Raw genomic sequence first — 21536 nt, 5'->3', positions numbered from 1 at the left:
TCATTGAAAACAGTTAATGGAGGTTTCCAATTAGTTTCACTGATTAAAATTCAGAACAATGTTCCCTGGTTACTCTGGATTTTCCTGCACTCTGACTCATAGTTGCCCACACACAGATGCACCCTTTTCTCTTTGCAAAACTCAATCATCCAAATATTTAACATTTATTTTTTTAGGTTCCATTATCCTAACATAACAATAATAACAATTTAAAGAGTCTGAACATATATCATGTATTATATCTTTCCTATGAAGGGCAGAGGTGGAGGTAAACAGCCAGGTGTTTAACTCCAATACTTATGGGGGTGGGGAACCACAGATATGGAACTGAAGCATCACTCCATGCCCAGAATAAAAGCTCAACAATCTTGAATTCACTCCCATTTTATAGAACCATATCTCAATTAACGATCTTATTATTTTTCCAACCCCCATAACGTCCAGATTAGCCTAACAAACACAAATTAAAGTAAGATTTAAAAATGAGTTTTACTTTTTTGATTCCTTATTTTCTGTGTGAAATAGTTTTATCCGCTGGGGAAAAATTATACAGAATTGCAGAGAGCATTGCTTACAGGCCTGGAGTTTTATTTCTGTTTAACACTTTGTTTCTTATTGTTTTCTTTATTTTATTGATTCTATGTAAACACAAAGAATAGTCTTATTCCAAATCCCCAAACCAAAAAGACATAACTGTACATATTTAAGCACATATTATTAAAATGTTTCAATCATGTAAAATATATTAGACTCTTACCCATAAAATTCTTAGAACAAAACATAGGCAGTAAAATCTCAAACATTTCTCATGGCAATATTTTTTTTTTTCTGATATATCTCCTTGAGCAAGAGAAACAAAAGGAAAAATAAGCAAATGGGATTACATCAAATTAAAAAGTTTTTGGAGAGCAAAAGAAACCACCTTTCAAAAAATGAAAAAGACAACCCACTGAATGAGAGAACATATTCCCCAATACATCTGATAAGGGCTTATAACCAAAATTTATAAAGAATATATATAATGCAACACCATAAAAGCAACAATCTAACTAAAAAATGGGCAAAGGGCATGAATAGACATTTCTCTAAAGAGGCCAATAAGCTTATGAAAAGATGTTCAACATCACTAATCATCAGATAAATGCAAATTAAAAACCCCAATGAAGTATTACTTCATACCTGCCCAAATGGCTATCATCAATAAATCAAATAAGTGTTGGCAAGGATGTGGAGAAAAGTGAACCCTCGTGTCCTGTTGATGGGAATGCAGACTGGTGCAGCTACAGTGAAAAACAATTGTCCACCTCTCGTACACGCCCCAACCAGGTATCAAACCCACAACCCACGCATGCATCTTGACTGGGAATTGAACCTGCAACCCTTTTGGTTTATGGGACAATGCTCCAAATAAATGAGCGACCCAGCCAGGGCTCAAATATATTTTCAACAAATGATTACTGACCAAATTAATTACATGTGCCAATGTCTGTTGTCACTTTAACTTTCAGAAAAACTGAGTGAGGATACATCTAAAGATAGTTTTCTCTTCATTACATTTACTCAAGCAATGATGCAGCCTTTCTTCAGAATTTTAGGTTTTTTTTCATCCTTCCCTCCATCCCTCCCTCCCTCCCTCCTTTAAGTCTTAATTGAAAGAGAAGGAATGAGGAATGGAGCTTATCATAGTTATTTTTATTTCCAAAGAAATCCTTAACATTTCTTTCATACCTTAAATTTTACTTCCTTATTTTGCTTGGAGTGTTAGGATAATTGACTCTCAAATACCTACATGAACATTTATTTATGTAGATTAATGTTCTATTGTCTATCATATTTTAAAATTCTCAATTGAAATGTCTAATTTAACATAGATTTTGTTACAGAGGAAATAGGACAGTTTTTCAATTAAACTTTTATTTTCAGATCATTGTAGATTTGAGTGAAGTTGTAAAAATATAGCACAGAGAGACCCTATGTACCTTCACACAGTTTACTCTAATGGTAACATCTTGCAAAACTATAGTAAAGTATCGCAACCAGAATATTGACTTTGATGCAGTAAAGTTACAAAACAGCAGCATCACCACAAGGCTTGTTTATGTTTTACTAGAGGCCTGGTGCACGAATTCATGCACAGGTGGGGTCCCTCGGCCTGGCCAGTGATTGGGGCCACCTGGGTTGATCAGGGCTGACTGGCCGGAGGGAGGGACCACAGGAGGTTGGCCGGCTATGGAAGGTTGGCTGTGGGTGCGCACTGACCACCAGGGGACAGCTCCTGCATTGAGCATCTGCCCCCTGGTGGTCAGTGTGTCATAACAGTGACTGGTCGGTCGTTCAGTTGTAATGGTCGCTTAGGCTTTTATATATATAGATTGCCAAATCAGATTCCATTCTTATCTTTTAGTCTTCCTTCTTCTGAAAAATGTCTTTATTCTCCATTTATTTCTGAAAGATAATTTCACTTAATACAGAATTCATGGTTGATAGGATTTATTTTTTTTTCCAGTGCTGGAAAAACATTATGCCACTTCTGGTCTTCACAGGAGAAATCCATTATTGTTTGAATTGGTGTTTCACTACAGGTAATTATTTTCTCCTTCTCTATGGTTGCTTTTTAAGATTTTTTTCTTTGTCTTCAGTATTCAGAAATTCTTTCATTCATCCATTCAACTTCCTAAATCTTTGTGTTTATGTGTTTAACCAAATTTGGGAAGTAGATAGTCATTATGTTTCTGAATACTTTTCCAGTCACACTTGCTCTGTTTTCTCCTTCTGGGACCCCATTTATATAAATAGTAGAGGCCCAGTGAACAAAAATTTGTGCACTCGGGGGTAGGGGTTCCCTCAGCCAGGCCTGTGCCCTCTCACAGTCTGGGACCCCTAGGGGGTGACCACTTGCTGGCTTAGGCCTGCTCCCCGAGGGATTGGGCCTAAGATGGCAATCAGACATTCTGGCAGCCCGGCAGCCCTTGGGGATGTCCACTTGCCAGCGGGGAGCAGACCTAAGCTGCAGTCGGACATCCTTAGCGCTGCTGAGGAGGCAGGAGAGGCTCCTACCACCACTGCTGTACTGGCAGCCATCAGCCTGGCTTGTGGCTGAGCAGACCTCCCCCCTGTGAGAGCACACTGACCACCAGAGGGCAGCTCCTACATTGAGCATCTGTCCCCTGGTGGTCAGTGTTTGTCATAGTGACCAGTGGTTCCCAGTCTTTCTGCTGTTAGGGTCAGTTTGCATATTACCCGTTTACTATATAGGATAGAGGCCTGGTGCAGGGGTGGGGCTGGCTGGTTTGCCCTGAAGGGTGTCCTGGATCAGGGTGGGGTCCCGCTTGATTGCCTGGCCAGTCTGGATGATGGGCTGATGGCTGTTTGAAGCTGGTCACACTCCCTTCAGGGTGGGGGTCACCACTGGGGTGCCTGGCCATTCTGGGTGAGGGGCTGAGGGCTGTTTTCAGGCTAGCGGGCGACTGCAGCTCCCAGCCTCTTTTTTTTCTTTTTTCTTTTTTTTTATTCTGGGATTTATTTACCTTCTATAGCTGTCACTGGAGCTGAGAGCCGGCTCCAGCTCTGAGGCCGTGACTGTCTGAAAGCAGGTATCTTGGGTTTGTTTAGCTTCTATAATTGAAACATTGTTGCTTCTGGGCTCAGAGCTGGGCCACAGCAGGGGGGGAACCTTGGCTTCCTCCATCACTGGAGCAAGCAAGCCTCATGTTCGCTTCAGCTGTGTGGCTTCCAGCCGCAATCTTTGTTGGCAGTTAATTTGCATATCCTGCTGATTAGCCAATGCGAAGCGTAGCGGAGGTATGGTCAATTAACATGTTTGTCTATTATTAGATAGGATTGGCTGTTTTTAAATTGTCCTGCACAGGTCCTTAAGACTCCCCCATCCCACTGTTTTCATATCATTATCTATGGAGTTTCCTAGGAGTTATGAAGGGGCCACATTAAGCAAAGAGGAGAAGTTAAATGGGAACAATATTCAGCCCATTGCTTTTTTTGTACAACCTGTGTGTTCAGAATGCTGCTTTACATAACTATAATTTGATAATTGTCAAAAAATAATATTCCATGACACAATAAAATTTCTGTGATACTTAAATTTTATTGTCCATAAATAAAGTTTTATTGGACCACAGCCATGCTCATTCATTTACTTATTGACTATGGCTGCTTTCACTCTGTGTTGGCGGAGTGCAGCAGCGGCAAGAGAGACCATATGGCTGGCAAAGCCTAAAATATTTACTATCCCGCCCTTTCCAGAAAACCTTTGCCAACACCTGAAGTGAATCATCTCTTCCATATATTTACTTACGTTTTGGAAATTTATACAATATTTTGCTAATAACAATGTTCTGCAGCTTATTGTTTTTAAGAAAGCTTGAAATACAGTGTAGTATATTTTTTAGTCTTCACAAGCCCTGTGTGTGATATCAGTATAATTTAATTTATCCATGAGGAAACATTGGATGGCACACCCAATGTCTGCAAGTAAGTGGCAGAGCAGACTTCGTAACTAGTTACCCTGACAACCTTAGGCAGAACCCCAGTCCAAATCCTCCAATATATGTGAAAATAAAACATCAACCATACTATTTTCTGTTCTGATTTATATTTTACTTTGCATACCGGAAAGTGAAAAACAACAACACAGTAATCACCATTCTCATAAACTCACATCTCAGAGTCAATGGGTCTAATCAGATTATTTTTCCTCTAACAACTGAAGCAAATATCATTGAAGAACTTGTAAAAGGAATAAGAGGAAAACCAATATAGAAATCCCAACAATATATAGCATTTTGTGTCCAATAAAGGCCAATTATCTTTGTTTTTTACTGACTGAAAATGATCAATACCTTTACAATATACTAATTCTCATTCAAACACCATAAATCATATAAACAGAATATATTATATTGTTGTCTGTATCATTCATCTACTTAAATGCATCATGATTTATCTCCTATATATATCTAATAGGACAAAAAAGTTTTCATCAATAAGAACATATTAATTAGTTCAATTTAAGCGACAAATCTGGACCTTATTGACAGACAAAGCAAAAATGAGAAGCATTGAGTTATATAGGAGGCATTGAAAAAGAGAACTGTTTGCAGAGGCATTTATTTATATTGCCATTAACACCTGAGACCGATTCCAAAATGGTGACCGAGTAAGTGTATGCTACAATGACACACTCCCAGGACCAAACTGAAATTACAACTAAAATACAGAAAAACAATCCTGAATAATCAACTGAAAACCAGCTGGACAGAACCCTGACAAACAAGGGCAGAAAGTGGAGAGCACATAGAGACCGGTAGGAAGTATGGAGGCGTGAAATGGCTGGCCAGGCCCCTACAGACCACAGCTGAAGTTCCAGAGAGATATCTCAGCTATGGTGTGAGGGGGGAGGGTTCCAAGTGAGAATTCTGAGGTCTAACCCCAAGCTTAGCCCCCCATCACAGAGCACCAGAATTGAGAAAGATGCCCACAGAACATGTTTGTGAAAAGCAGCAGGGTTGCAGTCTGCCAGGGAGAGAGGTCTAAAAATGTAGGCACCCTCTTAAAGGACCAATGCAAAAAATTTTGTCTGTAGCCACACACCTTAAACAATGGCAGAGAGAGGGCAGAGTGTGAGCAGAAGCCAGTGCTGGGTCTCTGGGATTAGAGCGCAGAAGGCAGACACCCCAGTTTCCTATGCCGAGTCATTCCCTCATACTGCAAAGGACAACTTTCTCAGGTAGACCTTTGCCATGCAGGCAGTTTTTGCCTGGGGGTAGGGAGAGGATCAATTGTCCCACCTTATTGGAAAACCCTTACCCCACCCTGTGGAGTTTCTGAGGCCCAATAAGAGACTTAATATAGCAATCAGCCTGCAGACAGAAGCAATTGTCCCACCTTGTTGGAATACTTCATGCCCCACCCTATGGTTGATAGCCTGAGGCTAATCAAGACTGAATAAAAATCAGACTGCAGGTAGAGGTGGGTCTCTGGATGCTTTGAGTTTTTGCCTGATCAAATTCTGGTTCTTGGACTAGGAAAAGCAGACCCTGGTGCACATCTTGGTCCTTTCCAAAAGCATCCAGCCCCAGCAGAGGGAGCCACAAGCTATGGATTGCTGATAGCTGCAAACAGGGAACTCAGGGCCAGTCACAAACAGCATCTGACATGGCCCTGCACCAGAAATTGGTAGTCATTGCAGATATACCTAATGCATAGACCCAAACACAAACAAGCAGCCAACTGGGGAGACAAAAAATAAGCCCCAAATGAAAGAACAAGTAAATTTGGAGAATGTACTCCAAAGATGGGCTAAACATAATGGAGCTAAGTAATCTATCAGATATAGAGTTTAAAATAATAATGGCAAGGATGCTCAACAGCATGAAAAAAAAATCATGACTGGTGTATGAAAAAATACCAATCAGAAATAAAGAATGACATAGCACTAATAAAGACCAAATTGGAAGCAATACACAGCAGATTAGGTGAAGCTAAGAACTGTATCAGTGAATTAGAAGACAAGTTAGAGAAAATCACTCAATCAAAGAATCAAAAAGAAAAAAACAATTAAAAAACAGGACAGCTTAAGGGAGCTGTTAGACAACATGAAACTTAACAATAATCACATCATAGGAGGACCAGAAGAGGAAAAAAAGTGAGCAAGGGATAGAGAACCCATTTGAAAAAGTAGTCTGAAAACTTTCCTAACCTGGTGGTAAAATGTCACACAAGTTCAGCAGGCACAGAGAGTCCCAAGCAAGAAGAACCCAAACAGACCCAAGCTCAGACACATCATAATTAAAATGCCAAAAATTAAAGACAAAGAGAGAATCTTAAAGGCAGGAAGAGAAAGGCAATTATTACCTACAAAGGATATCCCAAAAGGTTGTAAGCTATTTTCTAATCAGAAACTCTATAGGCCAGAAGAAAATGGCATGAAGTATTCAATATAATAAAAAGCAAGAATATGAAATCAAGGTTACTAAATCTTGCAAGGCTATTGTTCAAAATAGATGGTGAAATAAAGAGTTTCCAAGATGAAAAAGAAAGGGTGAAAGGAGATTTTCACCATCAAACCAGAACTGCAAGAAATCCTAAAAGATCAGCTGTAATGAGAAGAGAGAGAAATAGACATGAAGAATTAAAATGACAATAAGTACCTATCAATAATAACCTTAAATGTAAATGGATTAAATGTTCCAATCAAATGACATATAGTAGCTAAAATTATATAAAAACCATGACCCAAGTATATACAGTCTAAAAGAGACCCCCTCAGAATAAAAGATTGACATAGGATTAGAGTGAAGGGATGGAAAGTTTTTCCATGCAAAAAGAAATGAAAAGAAGTTGAGTAGCAGTACTTATATCTGACAACATAGTCTTCAAAGTGAAGACCATCACAAGAGACAATAAAGGTCACTGCATAATACTAAATGGATCGATTCCAAAAGGGGATATAACCCTGGTAGCCTGGTAGCTGGTAGCTATGATGTGCACTGACCACCAGGGGGGCAGATGCTCAATGCAGGAGCTGCCAAGCAATAGCAACTTTGCAGAGTGCCCTCTCACTCTTCGGGACTCCTCGAGGGATGTCAGACTGCTGGTTTTGGCCTGATCCCCACAAGCCAGGTCGAGGGTCCCCACCAGTGCATGAACCTGTGCATTGGGTTTCTAGTTTATATATAAACTTCTGGAGGACTTTAAGGGAGAGAATAACAGCAATGAAGCTATAGTAAGGGACTTTTATATCCAGCTGGCTTCACAGGATAGATCTACTGGACAACAACTTAATAAGAGAACAGAGAGTTTAAATGATACACTAGATCAGATGGATTTAATTGACATTTATAGAACATTTCACCCCAAAGTTGCAAAATATACATTCTTTTCAAGTGCACCTGGGCCATTCTCAAATGTAGACCACATGTTAAGACACAAAACAAGTCTCTATAAATTCAAGAAGATTGAAATCATACTAAGCATCATCTCAGATCACAGTGGAATGGAATTAAAAATCAACTACAGTAAAAACACTCCAAAACATTCAAGCACATGAAGGCTAAATAGCATGTTATTAAACAACTAGAGGACCAGTGTATGAAAATTCATGCACTGGAGGGGGGTGGTCCCTCAGCCCAGCCCTCCCCCTCTCACAGTCCGGGAGTCCTCAGGGATGGGAGGCGACCCGGTGATCAGGGGAAGGAGACACCCCCATCACACCTCTGTTGCTGCCACTGCTGGTAGTGCTAGCATCATCCGACCCTGGTTACCTAAGCCTCAGGTGGCCCTGGGCGGCTGGGCAGCCACCATCCGAGGCTTGCCTGCACCTTGGACCAGCCCTAGATGGCTTGGGGTCTGAGGGAACTGGGGGACTCTGGAGACAGGCGTGTGCCTGCTGCCCCGGTGGGGCTGAGGGGACTGGGCGCTGCCATCTTGGGGCTGTGGGCACTGCCATCTTTGAGGGCATGGCAGTCAATTAGCATATCCCTCCTTATTGGCTGTGGGCACTGTCATCTTTGTGTCCACATGAGGGTCAATTAGCATATCCCCTCTTTATTAGATAGGATGAATGAGCTACCAATGAGATTTTTTTTTAAAAAATGAAAACATTCCTGAAAAAAAGAAAAATGAACACAAAACCCCAAATCTTTGGGACACAGCAAAAACAATACTGAGATGGAAGTTCATAGTACTACAAGCTTATTTCAAAACACAAGAAAAATTGATAATAATCTATTTAAACTTTCAACTTAAAGAAACAAGAAAAGACCAGAGTAAGTAGAAGGAAGGAAATAATAAAGATTAGAGCAGAAACAAATGACAGAGACTAAACAAACAAAAAACCACAATACAAAAGATCAAAGAAACCAAGAGCTGGTTCTTTGAAAAGAAAAACAAGATTGATGAACATTTAGCTAGACAGAAATACAACGAATTGTAAGAAGATATTAAGAACAAGCATATGCCAACAAGCTGGACAATGTGGATGAAATGGAAAAATTCCTAGAAAAATGCAATCTTCCAAAACTGAATCAGGAAGAATCAGAAAACTTAAATAGTCCAGTAAAAACTGACGAAATTGAAGCAGTTATCAAAAAACTCCCAGGAAACAAAAGCCCTTGTCTGGAAGGCTTCACAGGGGAGTTTCACCAAACATTCAAAGAAGACCTAACACCTATCTTTAAATTATTCCAAAAAAACCCAAGAGGTAGGAATACTTCTAACCTCTTTTCAGGAATTCAGCATTATCCCAATTCCAAAACCAGATAAAGATAGTACAAAGGAAGATAATTACAAGCCAATATCTTTGATGAACATTTATACTAAAATCCTCAAAAAATATTTTCAAATTAGATCCAGTAATATAGTAAAAAAATCATACATCTTGACCAACTAGAATTATTCCAGGGATGCAAGGCTGGTACAATATTTGCAAACTAATTAATGTGATACATCATATAAACAAATTGAAAGACAAAACCACATGATCATATCAAAAAATGTAGAAAAAAGCATTTGACAAAATCCAACACCCCTTTTTGATAAAAACTCTCAGCAAAGTGGAAATAGCGGGATCACAACTCAACACAATAAATTTAATATATGAAAAAAAACCTACAGCCAACATCATATTCAATGGGAAAAAACTAAAAGCGTTTCCCCTATGAACAGTAACAAGAGAGGGATATCCTCTTTCACCACTCTTATTCAACATAGTACAGGCAGTGCTAGCCACAGCAATCAAACATGAAAAAGCAATAAAAGGCATTTAAATTAGAAAGGATGTAGTAAAACTGTCATTTTTCACAGATGACATGATAGTGTATACATAGAAAATCTTAAAGACTCTACCAAAAAACTACTAGATTTAATAAATGAATTCAGCAATATAGCAGGATACAAAATAAAAACCCAGAAATCAATTGTTATACACCAATAATGAATTCTCAGGAAGAGAAACTTAAAAATCAATGCCATTAACATTGCAACAAAAAATTATGATACTTAAGAATAAAGTTAACCAAATAGAAAAAATACTTAAACTTGTAAAACTATAGGATATTGAAAAAAAGAAATAGAGAAAGTTATAAACAAGGTGAAGAATATACCATGTTCATGGATTGGTAAAATTAACACCATTAAAATGTCCATACCACCCAAAGCAATCTATAGATTTAATACAGTCCTTATTAAAATACCAACAGCCTATTCCAAATATCTTGAACAAATACTCCAAAAATTAATATGGAACCAAAAAAGACCCCAAATATCCATAGCAATCTTGAGAAAGAAGAATAAGTTGGAGAAATTACAATACCAGATATCAAATTACATTACAAAGTCACTGTACCAAAACAGCCTGGCATTGGCACAAGAATAGGCTTATAGATCAATGGAACAGAATAGAAAACCCAGAAAACAACCCAAGCCATTATACTCAATAGGTATTTGACAAAGTGGACAAGAGTGTACAATGGAGTCTAGAGAGTATCTTTAATAAATGGTGTTTGGAAAATTGGATAAGTTCATGCAAAAAAATGAAACTGGAAACTTACAGCATACACAGATCAAACTGAAAATGGATAAAAGGTTAATTGTAAGTCATGAAACCATAAAAATCCTAGAAGAAACCACAGGCAGCAAAACCTCAGACATCTCTCATAGCAATATGTTTACAGATACAGCTCCTAGGGCAAAGGGAATGAAGGACAAAATAAACAAATGGGACCACATCAAAGTAAAAAGATTCTGCACATCAAAAGAAACTATCAACAAAATAACAAGAGAGCCCACTGTATGGGAGAACATATTTGCCAATGTTATATCTGACAAGGCTTTAATCTCCAAAATTTATAAGGGACTCATACAACTTAACAAAAGGAAGGCAAGCAACCCAATTACAAAATGGGCTAAGGACCTAGATAGACACTTCTTCAAAGACGACATAGAGATGACCAAGAGACATAAGAAAAAATGTTCAAAGTCACTGATCATCAGAGAGGTGCAAATTAAAATGACAATGAGGTATCACCTCATACCTGTCAGAATGGCTACCAAGAGCTGGAGAGAAAAGGGGACCTTACTACCTTGCTGGTCGGAATGCAGACTGGTGCAGCCATTATGGAAAACAGTATGGAGTTTCCTCAAAAAATTAAAAATGAAACTGCCATTTGACTCAGTAATCCCATTTCTAGGAATATATCCTGAGAAACTCAAAACATTAATCAAAATCAATGTTCATAGCAGCACAATTTACAGTAGCTAAGATATAGAAACAGCCCAAGTGCCCATCAGTAGATGAGTGGACAAAAAAAAAAGAACAGTGGTACATTTACACCATGGAATACTATGCAGCAGTTAAAAATAAGGCTCTCTTATCCTTTGAGACAGCATGAAGGGGTCTGGAGAGTATTATGCTAAGCAAAATAAGCCAGTCATAAAAAGACAAATATTACATGATCTCACTCATATATGGGATCTAATGAACAAAATAAACTGATGAACAAAATAGATCCAGAGACATAAAAGCATGTAACAGACTGTTAAATCTCAGATGGGAGGTTGGTGTGGGTGGGTGGATGGGAAGAGATCAATCAAAGAACTTGTATGCATATGTGCATAACCCATGGACACAGACAATAGTGTGGTGAAGGCATGGGGTGAGGGCAGGCTAGAAGGGTTTGAAAGGGGACACAATGTTAATACTTTCAACAAAAAAGGTATTTTTAATTTATAATATAAATAATTTAAGTAAGATTTCTATCATTTTAGAGAATTTTAAAATAGAAATTTACTTAAAATTATTTCATATTACAACCCTTGATAACTATTGAACCAAAACTTCAATAATAAGAAAATTTAAGTGGAATTATTCATATAATATAATAAAACATAAAGATAACTTAAAGCATATAGAGTAAGAAATAGTTAAGTCTCTCAATGAAAGAATTTCCTAAGATACTTTAACCTGTTTTGAAAGTCACCTAATCCAAGAGTAAGGATTCTGACAAGTGACTAAATTACAAATTCTATTATTTTGCTTACACAGAGAAATATATACTTTTTTGAAAGTATACATATATAGAGAAAGTCAATATGAATTATGTACCAAACTATCCCACATATTCAGCAGTAGTCACTAAATACATACAGTTATGAGTTACAGAGTTACCAACAGATAACATCAATAATTTTTCTCATGAAAGAACTTGAAATTGCTCTGCAATACAACAAAGGCTACAGAAAATGTGGAGGTAATTTTGCTTTGAGAGACCTTAAGGGCATGTATGAAAATTTTTGTCTGAAAAACTGCATCTCTAAGTAGGTACTCTAATGTTCTGATGAAAATGATGAAAGAGACCACCATTTATTGGATCGTTGCAAATGTCCTTGAGTTACATATGGTGCTAAAATATGGAACCTTTGGAAATTAATTCCATGGCCTTTCAGAAATCTATCTTTCCCCTCTTTCAAAGCTACCCTGGAATGAAACACATAAAAACTTTACTTAATTTTCCAGCATATTTGAAAATTATCTGGCTGCCCTCCTTTGTGGAGGTAGTATGAGAATAAATTTTAATCTAGCTTGGAGAATAAGCACTACCCAAAAGGATATAAAACAAGCAATGTTAACTATTCAATGAGCTATGAAATTCAATGAGGAAAAGAAATTTAAATTGATTTACAGTGCCAATTAAGTCCTATTTGGTAACTCATTATTAGTCATTTTTTTTTAATGTTCTGTTACATCCAGTTTGTCAGTTTTTTGCATGCATGTCCCAAGTGCCAGAAATTGACTTTCTGGAAAGCTATTACCTTGTTTTTGAAGATTTTGCAAAAACCTTTAAAATTATATTAGAATCCAAAATAATCAAGAATATAATTAATGTTGATTACAATTAAAATCTCAATTCCGAAATTTGTGGAAGCCATTTATAAAACAATGCCTTAAAAAATAATTAGTGATTAATTTCATATTTAGCTGTGCTTTGGTTAAAATAAGATTAACTTCTAAAATATTATAAATGTGTGATTTAGAATTGAACACAGCATTCATTCTAATATAGGCAGATGACTATCCTAATTTGAATATCTAATTTCAGAAAGAAAAATCTTAATAATAAATGTAAGCATAATTTTATATTACTTTGATTGAAAACAATTTACTATAACAAACAAATTTACAACATTTTCAGGCTGTTCATCATTTCTTGCTAATGAGTCAGATAAAGCTAGTGATGTTATTTAACTAACGGGAACAAAATTATTTTTTCTACATTTGTCACAAAATAAGTTTTCAGGGAAACTATAAATTGTCATACTTATGATAATGATATGAGAATGGCAGAATTATACTTTCAATTTGAAATTAAGCAGATATTCTTTAAATAAAATATTGGCAAAGCATTATCTTAATTTAATCTGTGAGTTAATAACATTATTCAGTTTATCATGTAACTCGTTTTTATTTGTATTTGTATGTGTTTTGCTTACCATACATTCACTGTACTTGTACCACTGACTTACAGCAGCCCAGTAAGGCCATGGAGAGGTTGGACATTGGACTCAGGTACTGTACTTTTAGATATCAGCACTTACTATCTGTGAAACTGTGACAAGTTGCACAATCTTCCTGACACTTACCTCAATCATTAACGATTGTGTTGGAAGCAAATTGACAATGGATATTATCAGAGTTATTGTCCTTTGGAGCCAGAAGTTGACATGTTTTAGGATGCATTGTATTTTTTTAAGAAAGAAAACATCTGAAAGAGTAGGTTTTCTCTGGACAGAAAAAGAAATGAATCTGTGATGCCAGCTTAACAATGATTCACATAATCATTTAGAAAGTTTTGGAATGTTAAAGAAATAATCGTGCATTCCCAATTAGTGATGATATGTTATCCCCTTTAAATTTTTGGATCAATATGCCAAAATTTTGTTAAGAATTTTTTCACCTATGTTTATGACGGATACCTTTCTCCACTGGTGTTAGTGTGAGGATAATGGTTGCCTTATAGAATATATTACATTCTAATGTACTACTCTTTAATTTTTTGAAAGAATATATGTGGAATTACAATTTCTTCCTTCCAGTTTAGAAGAATCCTCCAAGGAAGCAATCTGGGACTAAAGTAGGAATGTTTTAAACTACAAATTCAATTTATTTTTTAGATAGAGAGCTAGTAAGTCATCCACTTTTCCTTCTGTGAGCTTTGACAGTTGATGTCATTAATGGATTTTTTACGTTATCTAATTTACTAAATTTGTTGTTATAAATTGGTATAGAATATTAATTTATCCCTTTAGCACCTCTGTGATTTTACTTACACATTTTGCAATGTATTCTAGGTATTTATTCTAACTTAGTCTTCATGGTCTTATGAGATATAAATTATTGCTTTTATTTTTCAGATATAAAAATTGAAGATTAAAGAGATTCTATAACTATCTAAGTCAAACACCTACTAAGGAAGGGAGATGAAAATCAAAGCCAGATCTTTATAACTCTGACACCTATGTTTGTTTGTTTTTCTTTGATATCATCCTTTTTGATAAATATTTATTGAATGAATAAATAAACTTGTACATTAATATAATTTAAGGAACAAAAGAAAGGTACTCTAAATTCAAAAACATTTACATTTTCTTTGTTTAATAATACCTGAAATTTCATGAGTGTGACATATCTCTTTAGTTTAAAATGATAAACAACTGAATGCAGCATCTGGTGTTTATTGAGAGTATATCAATGGGCATGGAAGTTATCATTTCATAAGCCAGGAACAACTGGAGCTAAGGAAATATTTAGCAAGAATTGCATTAAAAAGCATGTAGCACCATACAACAAGAGGTCTGTTTGATCCGAAGTCCCAATGAAGAAATGATGCCTCTAGCACCTTCCCCATCTCCACAGGTAATGAAGAATAAGAATGAAATAAAGTTCTGCAATTAGATATTTCAGACAATAATGAGTTAAGTTGAAGGATAGCACCCTCCTGAATAGCATACAGAAAACCACAGCCTATAGTAAATTAATTGATAAAGACTGCACATTGGTAAGAATAAATTTCATGTTTTCAATGATTTGGTTCCCTAAAGAACTCTCTTTTCAGTGAAATGTGGAAAATAAGAGAAATGAGGGCATATTTCTACAATGCCATATTTCATTAAATACATCATAAACTGAGACCTTCAGAATAAAAGTGTGAGGGATTCAGGGAAGAAAAGAACAGAAACAGCCACCAAAGAAATATATATATTTCTGACAAACTGACATTTTATGATTATTTTGTGGAATGTGAGTACAATTTCAGAGGATATCAACTCCATAGCCATAACCAATAGCAAGTAGAGTGACACGTGAGGCCGGATTCTCCATAGTTGTTTGACAAATATTGCAATGAAAGTGAAATGAGGACGTTTTAGAGGAAGGTGCAAGGAGTGTTAGTTAGCTATAAAGAAATCAAGGATGATTAGAAAAATAGAAAGGAATTGCTGGACTGAGAAAATAGGAGGTTTTGATTCATTATGTAGAATTAGAACCTATGAAAGGCAAGGGATATGAAGAGAAGAGAATGCTGTGAGTACCACCACGGAAGTGGAAGTTTCCTATAACGTCAGGTGTGAAGAGTGCATGTAGATGGATGGCTGAAATTTACTGGAGATGGAAACCATTTAGATTAAGGACTCAAAAGTATGATGATATATACTAAAAGCTGAGGCTATTTAACTGGTCTTTAGTCAAAACAACAACATATATTTACATACTAGATTTAGACAATAGTCATTGGATGAGCATGACAATATATAAACACATGTATATGCATCATGAAATAGATGTGTACTCAATGCTTCTTAGATAATAACTTTGTATAAAGCATCTTAAATTTTTTTTATTTACAATGAGAATAGATTTCTAAGGAAATATCCAGTCCTATACCTCGATGTTACATTTATTTTTTACTAATAACCATCTATTAAGCTATAAAAATGCTAACATAAAAATATTGAGAGAACAGTTATGTATATTGAAACATGTTTAGAATATTTTGAGAGAATATTTTTGCAAGAACTATTTCTCCAAACTTTTAGATGATACATATGTATATATGCGTGCCTGTATATATATATATATATATATATATATATATATATATATATATATATATATATATATATATATAATTTTTAAATCTTACTTGGTAAAATATATTAAAATGTTATCTTATGACTCTTCAAAATAACCTAAAGCATTTAATACTGACAGGGCAATGCACTATCCCTGTATTATCTGGATTATCTCCTCTTTTAGGAGTTTCTAAACATCCTTTTAGGTGTATAACAAGATAGCAAAATCCTGTGTCCTAGTTCAGTGGTCTGATTGAACCTGAAAATGAGGGGCAATCCAGGAGAAATGCCAATTCCTTGAACTTTTTGCAGATACCAGAGATTCTTCTTCAGGAAAAAAATGTTATATTTATAATAGAAAACACTATATTGTTGCCTTGTATTAATCCATGTCAGATTACCCTATCAGGCTAACAAAAGTTTTATGGTCTTTTAGCAGTTTTTCATAACAATATGAACCCAGGCTTCAAAGTAGGTATTCCTTTTTACCTACTATATGACTTTGGGCACACAGACACACAAGTTTTATGTTTTTCTTATGAAAGTATTGTATAATCTTTCCTTATACTGGTTGATTCATTTAGTTGGGGGTTTTAGGTGTTTTTTTTTAGTATGTTTCTAAGTCTGACATTTAATCAATATTACACAGTTTTAATATAATCAATGTTACCCTTTACTCAGCTTGAAGTTATTTTCTTGAAAAATTGTTCATGACCTCATACAACTTGGTTATTTTCAACCTATACACACTTCTAATACACTATACAACATTGTAGTTTATGTTTGTATGCTTAAAGTTGTCTCAAAGGCTCCTTAAACTTTCCTCATTTCTTGGATTCTTTTTTCTTTTTGCTGTTCTGATTGGTTGTTAGATGCATCTTTATTTTCAAAATTGCTGATTTGATTTTGGCTTCTTCTGCTGTACTGTTGATTCCCTATAATTTATTCTTCATTTCAGTTAGGATATCCTTTATTTCTGACTGGTTCTTTTTAAATGGTTTCTTTGTCCTTTTTTCATGCTGTTGAAGTTCTCACTAATTTCATTGAGCATCCTTATAACCATTGTTGTGAACTCTATATATGATGGTTTGCTTGCCTCCATTTTATTTAGATCTTCTTCTGGAAATTACTCCTGTTCTTTCATTTGGGACTTGTTTCTTTGTCTTTTCATTTTACCTACTTCCCTATGTTTGTTTCCACATATTAGGAAGAGTTCCTACATCTCCTGGACTTACAGGAGTGTCCTTACATAGTAGGTGTCTGGTAGGTCCCAGTGGCACAACCTCTTCATTCACCCGAGCTGGGTGCTCTAGGTAAGCCTCTTGTGCAGACTGTGTGCACTGCCCTGTTATAGTTGAGCTTTGATTGATGCTGGCACTCACTGGGAGGGATTTACTCTCAGATTGATAGGCTGCGAGGACCAGCTGTAATTGCAACAGAGGATCCACTGTGCAGAGGCAGACTCCACAGTTCACTCAGCCGCATTCCTTGTTGGTTTTTCATAGCCAGACGTTATGAGGACTCTCTTCCTGGCACTGGAATCCTGGGCTGGGGCTTCTGGTGTAGGGCCTGGATCCCTTGATCCTTAGACTGGACTTTCATAGCTAAGGGATTGCCACAGGTGGACGCAGCTAGTCCTGTGTCTCTGCCCTTCCTACTAGCCTTGATGTGTCTTCTTTGTACATATCCTTTTATAGAACTTCTGTTCAGCTAGATTTTAAGTGTTCTAAGTGATGGTTTCCTACATTTTAGTTGTAATTTTGATGTTGCTTTGGAAGCTTCCAAGTACCATGTTTACCTCTGTGGCCATCTTGACCCCATATACCCAAAGTCTCATTTTCTTTTATTTTTAAGTTAATAAACTTTTATTTAAGGAATTTCATATGTTCTGAGTTCTTCCACTGCCTTAGTTCCTCCTGAGTTCAAGTCTTAATCATCTTATTCCCTTTTTTGCTCAATCCTGATGTCATTTCAGTCAGTCCACAATCCTTTTAGTTGAGCTTCTTTGATCTACACTTGAATATGGCCATACTTCTAAAACTCTGCATCTATAATCTTTGGGAACTAATTTCTTCAAGCAATTTACTTTAGGGCTGTGGTTAGGGTCTGAGTAGATGGATCTGATTGTTTTTTTTTTTAATTTCAGACACCCTCTAAACATGAGTAAGTTCAAATCTTCACTCCTAAGCTCTCACTCCCTAGAATAGTACAGATCTTCAGGATATATAAAAATACCTAAGATTAAAAAAATTAGATTATTAATTCTGTCAGTTTTAGCAGCTGTCTTGTAATTCCTTCCCCCAGATCTAAAACACTGTGAATAAAGGAAACAACATATTTATTCTATGAGGCGTTTCCAAAGATGTAAGTCTACAGAAAAGACCCATCGGGATAGACCTCAATCCGAGTCTCATTTTCTAGCTGGTTCTTCAACATCCTGTGTACCAGTGTTTTGTGTTGTTTTTTTGTTGTTGTTTTTGTTTTGGGTTTTTTTTTATACTCAAAGTGAACTAGTTTGAATGGTAAATTATATAGTCACTCCATTTGTAAACCATATACCCTAACTACCAGAAAGCCAGGAAAGTGATGGTCACTCAATAAAGATATATGGATAACCAATTAAATGAATAACCAATTAAATACATGAATGAACTGATTCCAGTTATGCTTCATTCTGTAGTTTTGAAAGATATTTTGGAATGTCCTCTTTCTAAAAACTTGATCAATCGCTTTGTATCCACAGCATAAATGGAAGCAATCAGTAAGACTAAAATATCTTATGCCAAAATTTAACATTTTTATATATTATTTGTGAGAAAAGTATTTCTGCAATTTATATGGATAGTTATCTATTTTTCTGTTTACCTCTTCCTCTGCTTTTCTGGTTTTTGTTTGTTTGTTTGCTTTTATTTTTCTCTCTGTCTCTCTTTGCTGCTTTCTTAGTGACTTGTTAGTTATTTTTTATAATTCTTCATGGCATCAGTGAAGACTTAAAAGATCTTCATACAGTTCCTCTGTTAAGCATAAAAATATTTCATTTATAGCTTTCAGTACTTCTTATCTATTTCGTTTTGGAGAATTTAATCATGAATTATACATACCAGCACAGCTTGAAATATTCAACTCATGTTCTTTTACTCCAGTTAGGACAACAAAATAAAGAGTGGTTTGAACATAGAAAAAAAAATATCTGTGGATAGCAATATGCCAGTACTATTTAATAGTATATTTTCATAGTAAGGCCCAGATGAAAAGTCCATCATAGGTAAATTTTATATACTCAATGAATTCATATAAGTCATTCAATTAACTGAAAAAGAAACATGGTTTTAAACATATAAAATACAAAAATTGTTTCTCAAAAATCAGAGAGAAATAGCATTATTGCAGAAAGTCAACTATCAGTAGACAAAGCCTCATTTAAGCACATTTTATAAAACTAGGGAAAATTGATATAGGCTTATTAAGCCACAAACTTATTTTTTCAATAGTAATGGAAGATGTTTACTACCTATACGAATTAGTAATTGATTGATATTCTATTGAGTTTGATTCCTTACAATTAAAAGTTTCCTATAGCATATCTTTCTAACTCTAGAAAGAGTAAAGTTCTTTCATTTACTAAGGAGTTCTAAGTTATATCTGAGGGGATTGCATAGGCTGAGACCTGTCAGTGAGTTCATGTTATTTCTAGCAAACTATTAGGGAAAACTCAATGCAATAAAATACTTTAGTGAGCTAACTTGTCCCTCAGACAACAGATCTTTAGTTATTTCTCCTTTGGTAAGCCAGTGACCACAGGATTTGTCCTTTTATTCAACTTTTAGGGGCAAATGCATTTTATTCACTAATAAAAATAATTTTCCCACCTAGCCCAAGGTAGAGAAATAAATGGAAGATACTAAAAACAAACAAAATAAGCAACAATAAATCTGTGAGATCTTCTTGTATTTACTGCATAATACATAGGATATCAAGCTCCATAAAATGTTTAATGCATTTTTTATCTAAGCCTTTATGGTTTGGAAATTATTTGAATTTGAATTGACTGGCACAATATAAACTCAGTCATCCTATTGAATGAAAAATTTTTTTCATTTAAAATGTTTATTTTAGGCATTCTTAAAATATTGTTTTCTTCAAGATAAGGAATTCATTTATGAATAGGAATCTATAATAATACTAGGGGCCCGGTGCATGAAATTCGTGCACTGGGTGTGGGGCTGGGGGAGTGTCCCTCAGCCCAGCCTGCCCCCTCTCACATACTGAGAACCCTCAGGCGTTGACCCCCATCACCCTCCAATCACAGGATCGGCCCCTTGCCCAGGCCTGATGCCTCTGACAGAGGCGTCAGGCCTGGGCAGGGGACCCTCATTTCCCCCCATCACTGGTTCTGCCCCCAGCCCAGGCCTGATGCCTCTGGCCTAGGCGTCTGGCCCGGGCAGCGGGGACCCACAGCTGCAGCGGCCCCGCGATCGTGGGCTCCGCTTTAGGCCCAGGCAAGGGGCCCCTAGCTCCTGGGACTGCCAGCTTTGACTGTGCTCAGCTCCCATCGCTGGCTCCACCCCTACTTCCTGCTATCACTGGCCAGGGCGGCAAAGGCGCCTGATTCTCTGATCATGGCGGGGGCGCAGGGCAAAGGCGGCCCCAGGGCCACCTTTGCCCTGCCCCCCAACTCTTAGCTCCCCCCTGGGTTTCCGATCACTGTCAGTGGCAGGGGGCTTCTTCCTGCTTTCCCTTTCGCCTCCCTGCATTGTGCCTACATATGCAGATTAACCACCATCTTGTTGGCAGTTAACTGCCAATCTTAGTTGGCAGTTAACTGCCAATCTTAGTTGGCAGTTAATTTGCATATAGCCCTGATTAGCCAATGAAAAGGGTATCGTCGTACGCCAATTACCATTTTTCTCTTTTATTAGTGTAGATAATCTTGGGTATATGTTTAAAACCTCAAAGCAATTATTTTAAATTTTTATTACATATGATATAGCGTATACTACAAATGTTGAAGTTTCTTAGCTATAGTTTGGTTATTATTTCAGTTTATTTAAAAATCATTCAATTGAATGTTAACTTTGCATTGAGTATATTGAAATATTTTACAAAAAATGTATTTAATTTGTTATTCTCTCTAATATAAATACAAAAATTGAATTTAGACTTTAAATAATTTATATTTACTCTTATAAATAATATTTATGGACCACTGATTCATAAAAATAAACTATGCAAGAGTTTATTTTTAGCACCTTAATTTGACTGTTGTAAAGATTCTCCAGAAATTAGATAGATAGATAAATAGGTAGATAAGTAGATAGATAGATAGATAGATATAGATAAGATATGTAGATAAGATTTATTATAGGAAATTGGCTCAAAAATGAAGTCAGAGAAGA

General features: G+C 36.2%; 1 non-coding gene across 1 annotated transcript; it reads right to left on the bottom strand.

Moving 5' to 3' along the window:
* Positions 1-18418: 18418 nt before the first annotated feature.
* Positions 18419-18543, bottom strand: LOC132224893 (small nucleolar RNA SNORA18). Its single transcript, XR_009450757.1, has one exon. It is a non-coding gene; the product is annotated as a small nucleolar RNA SNORA18 (small nucleolar RNA).
* Positions 18544-21536: the final 2993 nt, after the last annotated feature.

Source organism: Myotis daubentonii, chromosome 1 (genome assembly GCF_963259705.1).
Source record: "Myotis daubentonii chromosome 1, mMyoDau2.1, whole genome shotgun sequence".
Taxonomy (NCBI): Eukaryota; Metazoa; Chordata; class Mammalia; order Chiroptera; family Vespertilionidae; genus Myotis; species Myotis daubentonii.
This window is presented reverse-complemented; position numbering and strand designations above follow the sequence as displayed.